Source organism: Pituophis catenifer, unplaced genomic scaffold (genome assembly GCF_029215685.1).
Source record: "Pituophis catenifer annectens isolate HBS135680 unplaced genomic scaffold, rPitCat1.0.hap2 SCAF_31, whole genome shotgun sequence".
Taxonomy (NCBI): Eukaryota; Metazoa; Chordata; class Lepidosauria; order Squamata; family Colubridae; genus Pituophis; species Pituophis catenifer.
The window spans coordinates 67,374-85,259 of NW_027256911.1; the positions used below are offsets into that span (position 1 = coordinate 67,374).

Consider the following 17,886-nt stretch of genomic DNA (forward strand, 5'->3'; position numbering starts at 1 on the left):
GAAGCTCTGTTTGGGGGCTTTTTTTCTGAAGCTCTGTTTGGGGTTTTTTTTCTGAAGCTCTGTTTGGGGGCTTTTTTTCTGAAGCTCTGTTTGGGGTTTTTTTTCTGAAGCTCTGTTTGGGGGCTTTTTTCTGAAGCTCTGTTTGGGGGCTTCTTTTCTGAAGCTCTGTTTGGAGGCTTTTTTTCTGAAGCTGTTTGGGGTTTTTTTTTCTGAAGCTCTGTTTGGGGGCTTTTTTTCTGAAGCTCTGTTTGGGGGCTTTTTTTCTGAAGCTGTTTGGGGTTTTTTTTTCTGAAGCTCTGTTTGGGGGCTTTTTTTCTGAAGCTCTGTTTGGGTTTTTTTTTCTGGAGCTCTGTTTGGGGGCTTTTTTTCTGAAGCTCTGTTTGGGGTTTTTTTTCTGAAGCTCTGTTTGGGTTTTTTTTTCTGAAGCTCTGTTTGGGGGCTTTTTTTCTGAAGCTCTGTTTGGGTTTTTTTTTCTGAAGCTCTGTTTGGGGGCTTTTTTTCTGAAGCTCTGTTTGGGGTTTTTTTTCTGAAGCTCTGTTTGGGGGCTTTTTTTCTGAAGCTCTGTTTGGGGGCTTTTTTCTGAAGCTCTGTTTGGGGGCTTCTTTTCTGAAGCTCTGTTTGGAGGCTTTTTTTCTGAAGCTGTTTGGGGGCTTTTTTTCTGAAGCTTCCTTTCTGATGCCTTTTTCAGCCTCTGAAACCTCCATTTGAGAAGCTGGGCGGGACTACATTCAGAGTATAAGACACACCCAGATTTTCACCCTCTTTTTTGGGGGGGAAAGGTGTGTCTTATACTCCAAGAAATATGGTAATTAATTCATGAGCCTCGAATCAATGTTGACTTGACAATAGGTTCACCATCACAGTTCTAAGAGGTTTTTTTTTAAAAAAATTGATTTATATGCCGCCCTTCTCCGGAGACTCAGGGCGGCTTACAATGCGTTAAGCAATAGCCTTCATACTTTTGTATATTTATACAAAGTCAGCTTATTGCCCCCACAAACTGGGTCCTCAATTTACCTACCTTAGAAAGGATGGAAGGCTGAGTCAACCTTGAGCCTGGCGAGATTCGAACTTACTTTCTTCCAGAAGGCAAATGGACTTTCTTGTTTGGCTAGAAAATGTTTCGCTTCTCATCCAAGAAGCTTCTTTGGTTCTGACGGAATGGTGGAGAACGGAAGGATGTATGTTGATGGGATTTATGGAAGGATGACTGCAAGGAATATAAATCCTTCCGTTCTCCACCATTCAGTAAGACCATATTGGATGAGAAGTGAAACATCTTCAAGGAAAAACCCAAAAAAGCAACTTTGGGACATTTAATAGGAAGACGACTCTGATCTCGGGAGCCACCAGGGGAGACTTTAAGAAGGCAGATTTTTGGCCAAAGCTGTTTTCTTTGCAATAAGACAGATCTCTCTAGGGAGGCTTTTAAACTATTCTTAACAATTGTACCATTAGTGCGTTTGAATTGTTCCTGTTGTATGCTGTCAGCTACCTTGAGTGTTCAACAGGTAGAAAGGCCAGATATAAATTAAGGGAGGGGAAATTGGGGAGAACTTCCATGAGCAGATAAGATACTCAAGAAGAGATTTAGTCTGGGGTGCCTGGTTTATATTTTACCTCTGAGGTGGGTTTTTTTTTCCTCCTCCCAACTAGGTAGGATATTCTGTAGAAATACCCTTCCAGATTCCTCTTTTCTAAGGAAAGGGAAGGGAAGGAAAAGGAAAAGGAAAGGAAAGGAAAAAAGGAGAGGAAAGGAAAGGAAAGGAAAGGAAAGGAAAGGAAAGAAGGAAAGGAAAGAAGGAAAGGAAAGGAAAAAAGGAGAGGAGAGGAAAAAGGGAAGGAAAGGAAAGGAAAAAAGGAAAGGAAAGGAAAGGAAAAAAGGAGAGAGGAAAGAAAAGGAAGAGAGGAGAGGAAAGGCGAGAGGAAAGGAAGGGAAGAGAAGAGAAGAGAAGGAAAAATGGGAGAGAGAGAGAGAGAGAACACACCCCATCATTTCGAAATATTTTCTTTTTTTTCTGGCTAATAGGTTTTTGAATCTTCAACAGCAACATATTGATATTCCAAAAAAGAAGTCTTCCCCATCCTCACACACCCTTTGCCATTTAACCAGAGAGCTTCATTGATCGAATGTTTTTAAGATCAAGTGCTTATTACAAGCGTCACATCAGAATAAGAAGCACCATGAGACAAATAGATAAATTGTAGAGATAGAATAGGGGCTCTCCTATATCAGGGGTGTCCAATCTTGAAAACTTTTAAGACCCTATGGATTTCAAGTCCCAGAATTCCCCAGCTGGCTGGGGAATTCTGGGAGTTGAAGTCCATAGGGTCTTAAAATTGCCAAAGTTGGACATCCGTGTCCAACTTTGAGTTCCCTTCCAACACCAGTGGTGTGTTTCACATTGTTACTGGTTCACCCCCGCCTGTGCACGCCCGCTTCAGTGTGCGCATTTGTCTTCCGCGCATACGCCTGGCGTTCTGCTCATGCGCTTTGCTCACTCGCGTGCCTCCCGCGCATGCACCCAACCTCAAAAACATGCCCAAATAGGATGGCATAGAGCCTGGGGTGGGGAGGGCGGGCAGATTTCCGCTACCAGTTCGGGTGAACCAGTCCGCTACCAGTTCGGCTGAATACCACCTCTGTCCAACACTATATCACTTCGAAGGTCCCTCTTGCTATAAGCTTTGGGCTCAGTTGCAAACAAATAGTCCATTACAGTGGTGAAATGTAAAATTTGTTACTACCGGTTCTGTGGGCGTGGCTTGGTTGGGGGGGGTGTAATATGACTGAATTGGCGTGGCCAACTTTTATATACATATATATATATATACTTTTAAAACCATTTGCTTTTAAAGCCTCTGACGATCCCAGCTGACTTGCCTGATCAGCAGAGGCTTTTTTTTCCTTTTAAAAACATTTTTTCTATAACTTCTTCGGCCGAAGAGGTTGTAGAAAAAATGCTTTTAAAAGCCTCTGACGATCCCAGCTGAGCCGCGCGATCATCAGAGGCTTTTTTTTTTTTTTTTTTTTTGCTTTTAAAAGCATTTTTTCAGCCAAAGAGGTTGTAGAAAAAATGCTTTTAAAAGCCTCTGACGATCCCAGCTGAGCTGCGCAATCATCAGAGGCTTTTTTTTTTTTTACTTTTAAAAGCATTTTTTCAGCCAAAGAGGTTGTAGAAAAAACGCTTTTAAAAATGAAAAAAAAAACCTCTGATGATCGCGCAGCTCAGCTGGGTATGGGGGGGGGCAGAGATTTTTGCTGCCGGTTCTCCGAACCACCCACCTCCATCGCTACCAGATCTGGTGATCCAGTCCGAACAAGGAGCATTTCACCCCTGGTCCGTTATGGAGGAAATGCAGAGTCCCGATTACGTCCGGTTTGAAAGGCCTTTTTTGAAATTGGAATCGACTCAGGAGATGCGTCGGTTTTATTTTTAACCCGCCCCCAAATCCCTCTTGGCCTCTCCATGAAAGCCTTCAAGCCCTTACCAAATATGTAACAGCTACGCTTGTTAAAAGAGCTTGACCTTCGCTTCTGAATCATTCTCCGTGGCTGGATTGTTAAAAAATAATAATAACTCTTGAGGTTCCTCAGGGTTTCCCCACCTGTTGGAGCTTCTCCTAGGCCACCCCAGGAGTTTCCTGCTTTTCATTTATTTGCAATTAAATGTGAGCAAGAGGAGAATTGTGGTCACTCACCAAGCTTCTTATAAACGTCTCTTCATCAGCAATCTTCACATTTTTATTTTTTATTTTATTTTATTTTTTGGTTTCTAAACGCAGTTGCGTTTCGCATTTGTTGCGCAACATTTAATTTACTAGGTAGGGTGTTCTCCCAGGATTTGATTCAGGCCTTGGCAGCTGTGGGAAAAAAAAAACAGCACGAACTCTTTAAAAGCAAACATAAATCCAGCCAGGAGTAAGAAAACAATTTAGGTAGTTAGTGGCCTCTGCACAACAGTTTGGTCAGCACGAAAACAGAGTGTAACTTCTTTATTTCTCAAGATTTCCAGGGTTTGTTTGTTTATTTATTATTATTTATTAGTCGTATTTTTATGCCGCCCAACTCCCGAGGGACTCTGGGCGGCTAACCTCAAAGAATAAAACAATGCGAACAATATCCCATACAAAAGTTTAAAAAAACATTAAAATCTATACATTTAGTAGTAGTTTAATAGTAAGGATAGACGCTGCTCCATATCATCATAGAAGGTTTTCTTAGAGAGAAAACTCCAGGGGAAGGATACTGCAAAATCTCCATTTCCAACCCACTCCAGGGGAAGGATACTGCAAAATCCCCATTCCCGCCCCACTCCAGGGGAAGGATACTGCAAAACCCCCATTCCCACCCCACTCCTGGGGGAAGAATATTGCAAAACCCCCATTCCCACCCCACTCTGGGGCCAGCCAGAGGTGGCATTTGCCGGTTCTCCGAACTGCTCAAAATTTCCACTCCCGGTTCTCCAGAACCTGTCAGAACCTGCTGGATTTCACCCCTGGCCTGGAGGCATCTAACTGTTTAAGATTCTTAAGTTTTCCTAGCTCCAGCATGATCAGACCAGGAGAAAGAGGACATTTTTTAAAATTTTCTTTTACTACAAACATTCCATCTTTCATTAAACAGTGTGCCATCTGAGTATAAGATTCTTTGTGTCTTAACACTTCAGTTTACCACCATATTCATTACTTACATTCATTCTTATATTAATACTAGATGATAATAATTAGAATAGAATAGAATAGAATAGAATAGAATAGAATAGAATAGAATAGAATAGAATAGAATAGAATAGAATAGAATAGAATAGAATAGAATAGAATAGAATTCTTTATTGGCCAAGTATGATTGGACACACAAGGAATTTGTCTTTGGTGCATATGCTCTCGGCGTACATAAAAGAAAATATACATTCATCAAGAATCATAAGGTACAACACTTAATGATAGTCATAGTTTACAAATAAGCAATCAGGAAACAATATCAATATAAATCATAAGGATACAAGTCATACAGTCATAAGTGGGAGGAGATGGGTGATGGGAATGATGAGAAGATTAATAGTAGTGCAGACTTAGTGAATAGTTTGACAGTGTTGTGGGAATTAGTTGTTGAGCAGAGTGATGGCGTTTGGGAAAAAACTGTCCTTGTGTCTAGTTGTTCTGGTGTGCAGTGCTCTATAGCGTCGTTTTGAGGGTAGGAGTTGAAACAATTTATGTCCAGGATGTCCAGGATGCGAGCCCTCTTTTATAATAATGATAAAATAACATAACCAACCTTTCTCTTCTTAACCTATCTGGTTTTGTAATACCTTACTCTCATATTTATTCTCTAACCATTGATAAAATAACTCCCACATATTATAATAATCTGATTCTTCCTTTCCTTGAACTGCAAGGGTTAATCTATTCATTTCTGCACATTCTAATGTTTTCTTAATCACATTTTCATCTGTAGGGATCTCTTCACTTTTCCAGTTTTGTGCAAATACAACTCTAGCTGCAGTTGTTACATGAATTAATCAGATATACAGGTTTTTTTTTACAATATAAGTTCCCGAGGAAACGGAGGAAGTCGTGGGCCAACCCATCATGAAAGTTAACAGGTTTCTCCCCACCGTCCAAAGATTGCAATAATTTTAGAAGAGAGATTGCTGGATTTTGATTTGGGGTTGAGTTCTCCAACCTGCCTCGGGCCAATGCTTGAAGCAATATCCCTCTTCCTCCTATAAATATGGAGTACGTGTTCTAATGTAAAAATACTTCTGCCCACCTGTAAGCTTCATCTGAATTTTTGGAACTGAATGTTTTTCCCCCAGCCACAGACTTTGACGTTCTCACACTAAGATGAAAGAGGTAGAGTCCATGCTTCCTTGTTGAAGGGGGCCTCTTAAGAACGCTCCCTTCTCTACTTGTCCTTATCGTTCTCTAGAAAAAAATACTATTTTTTTTTCCTGAATTTTTAAGATGTCTACGTAGGCATATACTGATGCTGCGTTTGCTCAGCAGGTGCATCAAGGCTTAAAACTCTTTGGGATCATTTTTCTTGTCACTATTATTCTTAGCACCTTGCTTCCCCAATCTCATCACTCTCTAGGTCAGGGGTCTCCAACAAAGTTGCCAAGGTTGGAGACCCCTGCTCTAAATTGTTCATTGACATCCTGGGGTAGGATATCAAAAGTGGAGAAATGTTTCTAGTTATGAAATGACGATTACTCTAAATCGGGGGTCTCCAACTTTGGCAACTTTTAAGACTTGTGGACTTCAACTCCCACTCTATGGGAGTGCTCTAGATCAGGGGTGAAATCCAGCAGGTTCTGACAGGTTCTGGAGAACCGGTAGCGGAACTTTTGAGCAGTTTGGAGAACCGTTAGTGGAACTTTTGAGTAGTTCGGAGAACTGGTAAATACCACCTCTGGCTGGCCCGAGAGTGGGGAGGGAATGGAGATTTTGCAATATCCTTCCCCCAGGAGGGGAGGGAATGGAGATTTTGCAGTATCCTTCCCCTGGAGTGGGGTGGGAATGGAGATTTTGCAGTATCCTTTCCTGCCACGCCCACCAAGCCACACCACACCCACCAAGCCAGGCCCACAGAACCAGTAGTAAAAAAATTTGGATTTCACCATTGCTCTAGATGGATGAATGTCATCTCCTAGCATTCTCCAACCATCAGGGGTGCTGCTGGGAATTCTGGGAACCGAACCCCACGCTCCTTCGCTCTAGAAGCTGCCAGGTTAACAAAGATTGTTGAGTCCTTCTCCTATTAAGTATGCCCTGTTTTAGTCAGACACGATGGCTTTCTGCTAAGTTCTATAAAAAAAATGTGACTCTTAATCATGGATCATCTCTATCTTAAATCCATAGCAGATCTTGGAGGGATGAGATTGAACAAAATAGGGATATTTTGTTAGCTGATGCCTGCAGAAGCTACCTGCTACAAGAGAAGATATCTAAAGCAGCAGTCACCAAGCGGTGGTTCGTGGACTACTGGTGATCCGCGAGAAAATTTTAGCGGTCCGCAGAAAAATTATTTGCATCTTTATATTGCACTAAATACTATTTATCATTTTTTTAAAAAAAATCATATTAGTGGTCCGCGGGATTTAAAATTATGAATTTCGTGGTCCCTGAGGTCCGAAAGGTTGATGACGCCTGCTCTAAAGCCCATCTGATGAAATAAGGCTAGGAAATTGAAAACAGGAAGGTTTTTTTTTTTTTCAGCTCGTGTCTTAATTATTATTATTTTATTTTTTTTGTTTAGCTATTTGTAGCTTGCCCTCTTGTCCTTCGATCTTCTGGGAGAAGGAATCTGTTGGAGATTTACCCAGTAGAGTGTGGCATGTATATTTTCAAACCTACATATTAGGTTAAATGATGTGGCCAAATGCAGCCTGCCATGTTTGCAGAAGGGACGGAAGCCTGGTTAAGAGTGGGTGGTGTGAATTGTTTTATGACCTTTTTAGTTTCTATGTTTGGGGGGGGGGAAGGGCAGTTAGTGAAGGTCTATCATAGATTCCTCTGCGATACCGAAAGTCGCACTGAAATTCCCACGAAGAAGTATGGAAATTTAGGTGAAACGTGTTTTCTTGGAGGGGGAATCAATAGCAATCAAATAATGCAAATGGGGGCTTATTTAACAGATGAACAGAGTTGGTAGGTCATTTAGTCTAACCCGCCACTCAAACCGGATCTAGATATATCATTCTATATGCAGAATCCTTTTGTTCTTTCTTTACCAAAAAATAAAAAATAAAAAATTAAGAGTTTAGAAAACAAAAGAAGGTAGCATCTGCAAAAGCTCCGGAATTTAGAAAGAAGAATTTGTTCTTATATAATTGCTCCTTCCCTTATGTCCTTAGTTTATTTCTATTTCACCTCTTGTTTGCTCACAGTTTGTAATAATAAAAAATAGGTTTTACAAAAGTCTATAAACAATCAATTTGGAATGAAACCTGCAAATTGGGGACGTCAGCAAAATGTGCAAATGAACTTTTTTCTTTCCTGAATTTTTTCAGGAGTTTTTTTCCCCTGCAAAATAACCAAACTCCAGAGTTTATTTTCGGAGACTATTCTTCTCATATGAATGGCCCATTCATGGTTTTTGCTATCTGGGTTGCCACGATTTCCCATATTTTCTTAGCCTTTAAGTTTTAACATTATTCAAAATGTACAAAATGTTAGAAAGATATGGTTTTGACTAATTTAATAATAATAATAAAGTGCATGTTTTCATTTTATTAATACAAGTGTAGAGTAGAATGGAATGGAATGGAATGGAATGGAATGGAATGGAATGGAATGGAATAGAATAGAATAGAATAGAATAGAATAGAATAGAATAGAATAGAATAGAATAGAATAGAATAGAATAGAATAGAATAGAATAGAATAGAATAGAATTTTTTATTGGCCAAGTGTGATTGGACACACAAGGAGTTTGTCTTTAGTGCATATGCGTTCAGTGTACATAAAAGAAAAGATACATTCATCAAAAATCATAAGGTAATCTAATACAAGTGGAGGAGGGACATGTACAGAATTAACCATTTCTTATTGAAATTAATAATATCTGCACGTGCATTTCGGTATAGGAATAAGAATTCTAGTTATAAATCAGATTACATGGAACTCATGCCATGAGTTTGAAGACTGCTCTTCGAATGTAATTGTGTTTTATTTGCTTTTACTTTTACTTGAAAATAAAAAACCTTAAATGGAAATTATCTTAGCCCAGTTGGGGGGGGAAAAACCAGGTTGAAATTAGCTTTATGTTACTCACGTAGGATGTGAAAATTGAAAATATATATATATATATGAGCGAAGTTTCTAAAAAGAGTTCGGGAAGGAAGTTTACTGAATTAAGCCAAAAGTTGAAGAATGATTTGTTTTTGGTTTTTTTAGAGAGGAGTAAATTGATAAATTGATAACTTTCAGTACAGACTCTAATTGTTTTCTTTCATACCTATTAACGGCATAATGTCTTTATCTGTAGAACTTGTTAAAATATAGCAGTTGTGTTGCACCCTATCTTTGCTTCCAAAGACTCACACTAATAGGAACGTAGTGCCCCCACATGGATTAACTCCGTTCCTACTACTGCTCTTGATAGCCCCTCCTCCTTCTCTTGAGGATGGATGGGTGTTGTAGGATCTGTCTTGTCTTGACCGCATTTTCAGATCCTTTTTTCGACGGACTGAGTTTGCTTCTCTAAGGAGAAGCCTTGGTTTCCTTTTACATTTTTCATTCTGTACTAATAAAAGTTTTCATTCAGAGTTCCATCTAGAATTCCATAAATTCTGTTAGCTCTAAAGAGAGTTGGACCTGGGAAATTCACGGCACCCATATATATTTCGATTTAAGTGAATTTCTCTGGATCTCCTCTGAATATGTATTCAAACCGTAATGCTGTAGTAAGCTTGTATTTTCTTCCGGGACAGAACAAACGTTAATTTTAAGAAATCACAATAAGGGGGTATGAAAATACCGCCTTTAAAATCTATTTCCCAACTGAGATTCTTTGGTTTTTCCAGAGTGGAAATCCAAATAGGTTTTTGTGTGATTTTAATTATGTGTTACCAAGCTTTAATATTCAACCATCCAGACATCATAACATCAGGAAAACCATTATGGCAAACATTTAAAAAAGATGGGGCTACAATGAAATAGCTCTAAAGTTGCCCTTTGCCCTTTTAATATAGGACCCATGAAATTTCTCAGAGCTTTCCAGGGGGAGAAGGCATGTTGTTAAAAGAAATGGAACAGCCAAATTCCATCTCAAATTTCCTTCCTCGGTTCTGATCCACATTGTCCTATTTTATTTTTTTATATATAAATTTTATTTATACATTTTTCTTTAACATACCTAAGTGCTTAGTAAACAGTGTGTTGTCTGAATCAATTTACATATAAATAATAATAATAATAAAAATTATTATGGCCATCGAAACTACACAGCTATAGATGAAACATGTAACAGTGATACCCATTGTCATCGGGACTCTTGGTACCATGTCCAAGAATTTTACAAAGCACATCAAGAAATTGCAGCTTCCTGCAATAACACCAGCAGAACTGCAAAAAACTGTGCTACTGGGAACATCATATATTTTAAGAAGATACTTGGTTGATACCTAGGATGCTGGCGGCAACCCGTATCAACCATCAGTGCCAGTTAATAATATTTGTGATACATTTTTAAATCTTCAGTTGACTGAATTTCATGTTTAATGAATAAAGTATATAATAATGATAATAATATTTACTTGTACATAATGGTATTCTTCCAGCTTCTAATTTCTACCTCTACTATCTAACCATTGGTAGAACAAATCCCATGTAAAAAAAAATATTATGTATCTTCTTTATCCTTTATCTTTAATAGAATAGAATTTTTTATTGGCCAAGTGTGATTGGACACACAAGGAATTTGTCTTGATGCATATACTCTCAATGTACATAAAATAAAAGATATGTTCATCAAGAATCATAAGGTACAACACTTAATGATAGTCATAGGGTACAAATAAGCAATCAGGAAACAATATCAGTATAAATTGTAAGGATACCAGCAACAAGGTTACAGTCATGCAGTCATAAGTGGAAGGAGATGGGTGGTGGGAACGATGAGAAGATTAATAGTAATGCAGACTTAGTAAATAGTTTGACGCTGTTGAGGGAATTATTTGTTTAGCAGAGTGATGGCATTCGGGAGAAAACTTCTTGTGTCTAGTTGTTCTGGTGTGCAGAATGTTAACCTATCCATTTCTGCACAATCTAATATTTTTTTAACTATATTCTCGCACTGTCCTTTTTAACAGCATTCCAAATCTTAAGAGTTGAGGGGCACCATGGAAAGTCTATCTAACCCTAACCCTAACCCTTCATTCAGGGTGCAGCATGCAAGGATAGCCTGCTTTTGGCCAAGGCTCTCTCCTGTGGGCAATCCCAACCTTTTTCATGGCCAAATGCTCATCATCTCAGAGAGGAAGACTGCCTGCCTCGGCCCTTCTTCCTCGAAGAGCAATTGGCATCTCTGTTGGGGTTTAGTTTTGGGTTTTTTGGTAGTCATTCTTGTTTGGAGAATGGGCACATGCTGTCCGTCTCCAGTTGTTTTCCTTCTGCAGCATGAGAATGGTGCTCAAGGCAGCCTTGCTGGTACAAACCGTTCAATGGAAACGATTCCGTCGATTGTACGATGCCCCCCATTCAAATGGATTCCCCTCTGGAGCCCGTAATTCCTATAATTATTTTCTTCGAGCTGTAACCCCTACAGGTCGTCTGTATGCAAACTCCTTAGTCACGGTACAAGGGGGCCTTGATTAGTGCCGTTAATGAATTCCACAAAGTGGTTGCATCGATCGAATTTGCATTATTCAAAGTGATACTTCTATTTTAAAAAGAGAATACAGCAGTGGGTTGCCACACGATGGAACTGGGCAAGGAAAATGTTCAAGTGTACATTTTTGTATGTATATTAATGAAATATTATCATAAAGTATAAAGAGAGTATGCTTTAAATGTACGGTTAATAGCAATAGCAATAGCAATAGCACTTAGACTTATATACTGCTGTACAGTGCTTTCCAGCCCTCTCTAAGCAGTTTACAGAGTCAGCCTCTTCCCCCCGACAATCTGGGTCCTCATTTTACTGACCTCGGAAGGATGGAAGGCTGAGTCAACCTTGAGCTGGTCAGGATCGAACCCCTGGCACTGGGCAGAGTTAGCCTGCAATGCTGCATTCTAAGCACTGGGAAGGGAGGGAGGGAGGGAAATAGCAATAGCTCTTAGAACTTACCGTACATTTCAGAGTATAAGATGCACCTTTTTCCCCCCTAAAAGGGGGTGAAAATTTAGGTGCGTCTTATACACCAAATGTAGCCCCGCCCACCCACTGGCCCCCCACCCTTTGGCCTCTGCCTCCACCAGTTACCTCCTTCCAAGCAAACAGCAAGAAAAAATAGCTCCTTTCAGCTTCAGCATAGCCTAATTAGCACAAGTTGATTGGATCAGCCTCCCGACTCTCAGCTATTTTGCTCTCAGCTGTTTTGCGCAGGGCTCTGCTGCTTGCTGCTGCAAAAATTGCTATGAGCAGATTTTTTTTCCCTTGTGCTAATCAAGCTATGCTGAAAACGAAAATGAAAGTAAATCTCTATCATCTCTCATCATCTATATATCTCTAGCTAAATCTATCTGTCTATATCTATCCATAATCTATCTATTTATAAATCTATCTCTAAATCTATCTGTCTATATCGTTCTATAATGTCTCTATCTACCAACCTAGCTAACTAGGTAGCTATAATCTATCATCTATATATCTCTATCTAAATCTGTCTAATCTGTCTCTATCTATCATCTATATCTATCATCTATAAATCTATCTTTAAATCTATCTGTCTATATCATTCTATAATGTCTCTATCTACCTATTTACCTAGCTAGCTAGCTATAATCTATCTATTATCTATATCTCTGTCTAATCTGTCTCTATCATCTATATCTATCTATCATATATAAATCTATCTCTAAATCTGTCTATATCATGCTATAATGTCTCTACTTATCTACCTATAATCTATTATCTATATATCTCTATCTAAATTATCTAATCTCTATCATCTGTATCTAACTATCATCTATCAATCTATCTATAAATCCATCTGTCTATATCATTCTATCATGTGTGTCTATCTATCTTTCTATCTATCTATCCTATCCATCCATCCATCTATTTAGTATCCATTTTCTCATTAGCCTGGTAAGACGCCCAACATGACCTGCAACCAAATAAAAATGGAAGAATTTCTTCCTGCGGGTTGTCTGTTCCCTTTAGATGAAGAGCTGAAATAAGATGACCAAATGAGCCAACAGTTAGCCAGTACTTTTAATTGTGGACGCTCCCTCTTCTTTCACACCATTGCAGAAAGGGTGAAATAAAAGTTGTTATTTGTGGCTTCTACAGCAGCAGAACACCAAACTAGAATGGTAACAGACGTCTTCTCCAGCAGGAAAAGTGGACAGCCGTAGGACAGCCCTCTTGTCAACAGGTGTGCTTCTTGTGTAGAGATTGTGTTTGTCCATACTGAGCAGAAGGGCTCCCTGGCATTTTGGGGATCGCCCTCAGAGTTTGCTTGAAGCAGAGTAGCTGATCCATAAGAGGCCCGATTCATTTAAGTTCCTTCCCCATTCAAGGAGGGGATGGTATCTTCCTCACAGAGAATGCTAGAGTTTGACATACTTTCTATGCATAGGTCCATAATGTAGAGTTTCTCAACCTTGGCAACCTGAAGTTTCCCCTTTCTGGGAGTTGGAAGTCCACAAGTCTTCAAGTTGCCAAGGTTGAAAAACTCTGATGCCACATTTACTATGATACGACTATGGCTTATTACAGGGGTCTCCAACCTTGGCAACTTGAAGACTTGTGGACTTCAACTCCCAGAGTTCCTCAGCCAGCAAAGCTGGCTGAGGAACTCTGGGAGTTGAAGTCCACAAGTCTTCAAGTTGCCAAGGTTGGAGACCCCTGGCTTATTGTCACTAATTTTCAGGCATTTTTTTCTTGGCAGCCAGAACATTGCATTATCACAAATGGTGTGTCCTTGGCATCCAAACTTCCTTATGCCATATTCAAGACATGAAGTGAAATTGACTGCTAATAGTTTAATAATGAGCATGCGGGAAAGTGGCACCAAGATCAACTAATAAGTGTTGTAAAGTCAGAATGCCTTCCTTGAGTTCCTTAGCAGTTCAAAGACTATATAACCTGAAGAGGTGGACAGGGTTCTCCATAGTTTGAATTCTGCAACCCTATGGGCTTAACCCCTGTTCTTTCAGGCTCCAGAATCGGAATAGAGCGGGAAGGGACCTTGGAGGTCTTCTAGTCCAGCCTCCTGCTCAAGCAGATCCTATACCATGAGTCTTGTTCACTTGTTCAGCATGAGCCTTGTTCACTTAACTTCTAGTTGTATTCCCAGGCACAAAGAATCTGGGCTATATATTAAGTTTCAGTTCAGAATATTTATTACTTAAGCCTATATCCAAGAATCGAGTCAACTAAAAGTAAAGGTAAAGGCTCCCCTCGCACATATGTGCTAGTCGTTCCCGACTCTAGGGGGCAGTGCTCCTCTCCGTTTCAAAACCGAAGAGCCAGAACTGTCCAAAGACGTCTCTGTGGTCATTTGGCTGGCATGACTCAACACCAAAGGCGCACGGAACGCTGTTACCTTCCCACCAAAGGTGGTCCCTATTTTTCTACTTGCATTTTTACGTGCTTTCAAACTGCTAGGTTGGCAGAAGCTGGGACAAGGAACGGGAGCTCACCCCGTTACGCGGCAGTAGGGACTCGAACCACTGAACTGCCGACCTTTCAATCGACAAGCTCAGCGTCCTAGCCACTGAGCCACCCCCGTCCGTTTAGCCAACTAAAGTTGAGCACTAAATGGGCACCAGCTAAGGGTCTGTGCCATTCCAGGTGGCTTGGACTTAAAACCATTTGTGGTAACGTAACGAGTCTAGGGTTGATGACTCATTTTAATTCCGCCACCCAGCTCTGCCTGATCTTCTCCTAACGGGTATAGTTTTTCCAATTTTGGTTATTCTGCTGTTGTCGATCTGATTTCATTAGTCATTGGATAAGGCACCAGTCTCGCTGAATCACCACACTGCCAGCTTCATCATCTGCTGATTTGAAGAGATAGCAACACACCGGAGGGCTGACAGAACCTACGTCGGAATGAGATCCAGGGCTCTACGTTCCCGCTTCTAATCAATCTGACCAAAGGACAAGGACCAAGGCACTTGTAGGGTTCTTGAAACATAAAGAGATTCCCAGAAGAAGCTGCCTTCTTCCACTTAAAATAAAAAGCCAGTGCACTGTGATCGTGAGCAGGAGAGGCTGGTCTCCATGGAAATGATTTATATATCGGTACCCAAACAGTGCTCTTAAAGCAATGAGAACCCTTTGGATGGAGGGCGATAGTAGTCTTGTTGAACGCTATAGGCAAGGATAACCACTACTCTTGACATTTCAACATGTGATATTTGAGGGGCTGCAATAAAGAAGAGGGGGAGGGGTCAACTTATTTTCCAAAGCACCTGAATACAACGGATGGAAACGGAACAAAGAGAACTAAGGAGAAACTTCGTGACAGTAAGAACAATTAACATGTGGAACAGCTTGCCTTCCGATGTTGTGGATGCTCCCAACACTTGGAGGCTTTTAAGAAGGGACTGGATAGTTTGTCTAAAATCGTCGAGGGCACGGCAACCTTAAACACTCCAAGAGCCATTTGGGCCTGTTTCCCAAACAAAAGAAAACACCAGGAGCCACAAAACCCTTCCTGTGCCTGACTATTTCCTGAGTGACCACAAAACTAGCTTATATCAGCAACCCGCAGCTCTGGAACTGCATGTGGCTCTTTCATCCCTCTGCTGCGGCTCCGTCGCTCAAAATATGAGTCACAACCGCCAATGTGCGACACCCGCCGGCACACGATTTATTGAGCTTTTCGACTTCCGGCATGCCAAGCATGGATAAACCCAAGAAAAGAAAAGTTTCAGAAGAAAACAGAATGTTTAATTCAACTACATATGCTAGTTTTGTGGCCACTCAGGAAATAGTCAGGGTTTTGTGGCTCCCGGTGTTTTCTTTTGTTTGGGAAACAGGTCCAAATGGCTCTTGGAGTGTTTAAGGTTGCCGCCTGCTAGCATAAAGTTTGGCAACAAGGGTAACTACTTAGGCATGCAGCAAAACCAGAATTGGTTGTTTAGAACGTAGCGTTAGATCTGCCTTGGTGCGATTCTCCTCCACGGAAGGTCTCTTTCCCCACGAGGTAACTTTCTTAAGTTTGGCAAGGCCAACGACTCGGGATGATCCGGAACCGAAGAAGGAAAAGGCCATCTGGATCGATCTCGGATGGAGACCAGCTAGGTCCTGCGATCGAAGTGGGAATTCAACCAAGGAGGAAAAGTGGCGTGTATTGTGCATGGCGTTTACAGATGGGCATATTCATCCCCTGTGCCGGCTGTTGGGAGAGACTGTGGGGCTTCGAGCATCGCAGTGATGGAAAAGCTGGGATTCTGAGCATATGCTGTCGTTTTCGGTTGCCATGGTGATCGTGCATAAAAGGGAGAGCCGTAGCAAGGCAGTGTGATCTAGTGAGTTAAGCGCCGAGGCAAACGAGGCTAAGTACCCTCAGCTTTAAATCCCTGCTCTTCGCTTGCTCATGGTGACCTTGGGGGGAGGTGGGAGAGGGAGAGGTCCCTGCCCCTTTGGCGATCCATTTAGAATGCAAGATCTATGAATAGCTTTGTTGTGGGGGTGTTTTGACAGGATTAGCCAGCATTTGTGAAAATCCTATCATTGGCTGCCAGTGAAATCTTTCCGGAGAAACTCCCCAGTTAGTTTCTCCCGGGGAATCTGCCCCTTCTCCCCGTAGCTTTAAAGGTAGCTTGGTGCGGGGAAGCGGGAAACACCCTTCTTCCCCCAATGATGCACTAAAAAGGTCAGAGTTCACGACTCGCCTGTCGCCTCCCCTCCACCACTGGAGACAGCGGTGCAGGAAGAGGAGCTTCTACTTCTGCCTAAACCCAGCCAAGCAGACAGGTGCTTTCAGGTGTAATTTGGCAGGTGGGAGTGAGCCAGGGGTCTTCCTTTTCCTCCGTTTTCAGGAAAGGAGGCAGGGATGGAAAGTCAGCAGTACGTTGTGGCCCGCCAGCGGCCTGCGCGGATCGTGGCTGATCCCGATGAAGAGGAGGCTGGTGTAATGTCGCGCCAGCAGCCTGCACAGCCAGCGCTCGCGTCGGACAGCGAGGAGGCTGAAGAGGATGTGGTGCCAGAGGCAGAGACTCAGCCTGGGCCTTCAGAACCTCCAGAGGCTCCTTCCAGTGGAGAGAGCGAAGTGGAGGAGCCTCTCCTCAATGCTCGGGCACGCAGGGCTGCCAAAAGGCAGGAGTGGCTACTCAGGAGGAGGTCTACTCGAGAGTAGGGCTTGAGGATAATTGGCCACTCCCTTAGCCTATTTAAGTCGCACGCAGCTAGTGCGTTCTTGCTGGAAACAACTTGTATTATTATCAGAGTATTTTGGTTTATCATATCTTGTTTTCTGGGCTGGTTGCCAACCTTTGCCGGTCTTGTTTGTTCTTGTTACTTAATAAATTTGATAAGGACCGTTGGTGTGTGTCAATATCCTCGGAAATCCGGAGCTGGGGCAGAACACAGTAGAAACGCAGAAGGTTCACACACACACACACACACACACACACACACAGAGAGAGAGAGAGAGAGAGAGAGAGAGTGTGATGGAAACTAGCTGTCAACCCTGAAGCTGGCCTGGCCGAGGCCATCTAGGAGGCTTCAAGTGTTGCTGAGGGAGAGGGAGGGGGGGAATAGAGATAGCTGGGGTGTTGTAGCCAAAACAAAATATTTTCTCCTGGGAACCAAGGTCATTCCCACAGGCGGTCGCGAGAGAGAAGTGAAGTTACCAGGCAAACGGATGAGACCTCAATTGGCCCATGTGACTAGTTGGTTGGGGAAGGAGGAAAACTTTTATTTTTAATTAGATGAAAACCGCGGGAACGTTCAGAGTCGGTTTTCACCAGCCTGTGACAATATGATATATCGAATAAAACTGTTGTTTGAGGAATTTACCTGCCTCGGAGTTTGTTTATTTATTTATTGGTTCGATTTATATGCCGCCCATTTCTGGAGACTCAGGGTGGCTTACAGTGCGTTAAGCAATAGCCTTCATGCTTTTGTATATACCTGCTTAGTAGGGCTTTCGGTCCCCCCTAAGCGTTGTTCTTTTTTGTATAAAAAAGAACTTATTGTCTCCACAATCCAGTTCTTCATTTTACCTACCTCAGAAGGATGGAAGGCTGAGTCAACCTTGA

At 41.6% G+C, this 17,886-nt stretch overlaps 1 protein-coding gene across 1 annotated transcript in view; it reads left to right on the top strand.

Moving 5' to 3' along the window:
- Positions 1-17,886, top strand: part of LOC139326287 (bridging integrator 3-like) — a 69,718-nt gene that overhangs the window by 50,730 nt on the left and 1,102 nt on the right. The gene's annotated exons all lie outside the window — the stretch shown is intronic.